The sequence below is a fragment of the Pteropus vampyrus genome, unplaced genomic scaffold, assembly GCF_000151845.1.
Source record: "Pteropus vampyrus isolate Shadow unplaced genomic scaffold, Pvam_2.0 Scaffold9, whole genome shotgun sequence".
Lineage (NCBI taxonomy): Eukaryota > Metazoa > Chordata > Mammalia > Chiroptera > Pteropodidae > Pteropus > Pteropus vampyrus.
This window is the reverse complement of record NW_011888790.1, coordinates 17060497-17064296: the sequence shown is the minus strand read 5'-3', so window position 1 is coordinate 17064296 and position 3800 is coordinate 17060497. Positions and strand designations below refer to the sequence as shown.

The following is a 3800-nucleotide window of genomic DNA, read 5'->3' as shown; positions in this document are numbered from 1 at the left end:
GCAAGAAATTAAAGTTCTTCAAGTGAATATATAATTCTAATAAATATACTTATTAACAAGAATATTCTTATTTATTTTCTACCTTTAAAATATTTCTTACATTAAGTTTTTGTCCTTCTACTAAAAGGATTTGGAAAGTTTGATTAGTTTTTATCTTTTTTTTTCAGAATATCTTGTTTTCAACTGCTAAGTTATATGTCAACATATAAGTAACATATAGGTTATATGACAACATCAAGTAAAAATAACCAATAAATTTTAGAGTTAAAAACAAAAATCTCCTGTGCAAATATCAATCCCAGTAAGGAAATATTTTTCACCAAATATTTTTATAATATTGAAATTTTATCTTTTTAGCTAGTCATGTTTTAGAATCATATTCTTTTTTTTTTTTGGAAATGTTAATCAAGAAAACTGGCTATTTGTTCACTTTTATGACTATTCATTAGGATGGTAGAAACCTAACAGTAGAATCTTACAAAAAAAAAGAAAAAGAAAAAGAAAAAAAAACTCTCCAGAACTTTTCCTTTTTACTGACATTCTCTCTATATTTTTTTCTAAGAAAATTCAAACCAGAAAGACAAAGGACATTAGTGAAAACCTAATACCATTTGACCTTGTCACATTAGCCCTGGGCATATAAAAGATATAAATTTCAAAGAAGACAAAAAGCAAAAGATTTGTACAATGAGCAGCCAATGGCTAATAGTTTCCACTTTCTGCTCCTACTTTGAGTCTCACTGGAAATAGAAAGGCTTATGAAGCTGGAGAGTCTTCCAATTAGAACGCCTCTGAGTTAAACTTAAAACAGTCACATGTCCTAATGAAAATTTAAAACAGAAGTCAGGATGAAACAAGTATTTCGAACAATATGTACTAAGTATCATTCTTTATATGTATTTCATTTGTTCACAAAAAAAGCATATGGATACATAATTTCTTCCTTGTGATGAAAATATCTATCAAAAATTAAAAGGAAAATATAAACAATTTAAAAGATATACCAGCCACAAATCCAAATATCATATTTATAAAATTTTTCTCAGGTTTATAAAATGTATTCACATACATTTTCCTTTTGGCTCATCATTAAAATCCCATAAAATAGGTAAGGTAGGGAATACTATCTTATTTTTCACACATGGAAAAAAAAAAGTGAGGTTCAGTGAGAAGAGAGTTAGTTGTTCAATATCAACTGACAGATAAATTATAGATTCAGAATTCAAACCTAGATCTGCTGACGTTGGGTTTTACCCAAACTGATATGGTTCTGAAAAAGTCAATGCACATGTAAGATTAATGTAAGATGGGTAGTTTTTACAGTTAACAATATTAACTTATTGTGAAAAATCTTAGGTTGAAAATTATTTTTCACTATGAGTTTAGAAGATAATTTTATATTATATATATCTAATCATATTGATCACATTTCTCTGGTTCCTTCAGACTTTCTCCCTTCATCCTCTCAGAAATGGTAGAAGGCTACATGTGCAAAGAACTTTGAGAGACTCACAAAAACTCTATTCAAATATAAGTGACAGTATTATTAAAAAATCCAAAAAGCACATATTATATAATAATTTTGCCTCTTTTTTATATAGTTAAGTTCAAAAGATTAAATTCTTTTATTCTTAAGAATTTTTTGAGGGTAAGGACGTATATTACTCAGTTTTTCAGCCCCCAAAATAGCCAACACCACCTCAATGTCCAAATTTCATAAGGTTAAGCAAACAAAATTCTAAATAAGTATTATTTGCTTTTAGTATCTCGTTTACTGTTATCAATGTTAAAAATTTTTAATAAACTAGTTTATATAACTTCTAGTCATAGAAACTTATCACCTCTAGTCATATCAGATTGATTAGGGCAAATGTCTCAGCTAGTATTAATTTTAACTTCTAAAAAGAGAATATTTCTTTGATGATTTAAGTTGTCCAAAAAAAATTAAAGGCATTATTTGTCAAAAAAGTTTTTGATTTAAATATTTCTAATCTTTTAAAATATTATGTTTATCAATGTGGCTTGAGATCCATTTCAATGATATATGCTAGATACATCAATTACTGAGTAATTTATTGCATATATCCAAAGCATTGCTAAGTTTTCTATTAAAATTTTATTTCTTATCTGGAAATATCATGAAAAGATAGAATGGGTTTGTGGATAGCCCAAATTACCTAAACAGTATTGTCTGAATGATTTGGATCTGGAATAAATGTCCTTTTAAAGTCAAATCTCCTTTTATATTTTAGATCTGATTAAAACAATTTGAGGGAATTTTTGAATACAGATTCAGTTTTTGATTTATTAAATAGTGGAATAGTTTAATAGGTGGAAGTTAAATCATTTGAGACATCCACGCTCAAAGGATGAGCACTACTGCGGCAGAGATTGAGAGAAAACTTTATTTTTTTTGGAGGAAAAATGGGTACATATATTAACATTGTGTTGTCCTTGTTCACTTGTTTTGCAAGAATTGTTTAACTCCAAGAAGAAATTTCTTGTTAAAGGTGGTTCCCTTTCTCCTACTCCGTGTGCCTTTCATGAAATTAATCATATTAGAGTGAACAGGTCTCAATGAAATATTAAGCAGAGGGAGACATACACACATCGTGCTCCTGTTTTGGTTTCAGACAGTTATTTTCTGCAAAGATCCAGATGTTTGGTGGTTTCAAATGGATCTTCTGTGGCAGGTATCCATCTCAATTTAATGTTAAGGTATTTTTTTAAAGTGTTACTTTATATCCTTAGAGAAATCAAATTTACATCAATCTTAAAAGTTACAAAAAGACATGCAAGTAGAGAGCAGATTAAAAATCGTTCTTCCAGGAGTTAATAAGTACCATTTGAGAGAATGAGACATCCTTCTGAATTAAATTAACTACCTCCTCTATTTTTAAAGGACTATGTTCTTTACAAATATAAACAAACATGCCCTCAGAGATTTCTGCAAGTGGGTCTTTAAGAAGAAATAAAAGAGTAGGGTAAGAGACAATTAAAAGTCTACTAAAATTCAAGGGTATGTCAATATACTAATTTTTAAATTCTATAAAGTTATATTTATAACTTATTATTATGCACTTTCATTAAATTACTGGAAAAAAACTAACAGCTTTTCTTCTACTTGTTATAAAAATCACACATTTAAGTAATCATTCACTGCATTCATTATTTAAGCAAAGTTTATTTTTACCTGTTTTGAGAGAGAGTCAGGTTTTGTAGTAAAGGCAGCCAATATAAAGAAAATGCTTCTACAGTTGAAATGCTGTTATCATCCAAGTACAGTTCTCTTAGTAGAACGTGATTCTCCAAGGATGGAAGCTATATTTAAATTTAGGTCTTTAGCTTATATTAAGCAAAATATTTTTATCATTTAACTAAATTTAAAAATATAAATCCTACCAAAACAATGAATATATTCTGGTAAACTATCTCATAAATCAAAGTATAATGTTATAAGGATTTTAGTATGAATAAAGTTTCTAAGAATATCACAATTAGAAATTTCTTTTGTAAAAGGTACTTCATGAAAAATATCAATTAGAATTTCATGATAGAGAATTTAGTCCAATTTACATACTGAAATATAACTGAAAAGTTATGATTTATTATATTTTGGTATTATAAAAAAACTAATGTTAAATTATATTTCTTTAGAAAATATTCTATGACAAACATTCTTTAAATACAGAAAAGTAGGTAATAGTTTAAAGTAAACAAAATCACATATGGCTGATGAGCAAAGAGAACAAAGAAAAATTAGTCAAAATTGCTTTTAAAATGTGTGGTTGATATTTCTA

The 3800-nt window shown here is 27.5% G+C and overlaps 1 protein-coding gene across 2 annotated transcripts in view; it reads right to left on the bottom strand.

Annotated features, from left to right (window-relative positions):
• Positions 1-3800, bottom strand: part of LRRIQ1 (leucine rich repeats and IQ motif containing 1) — a 186439-nt gene that overhangs the window by 128850 nt on the left and 53789 nt on the right. The window lies entirely within an intron of this gene.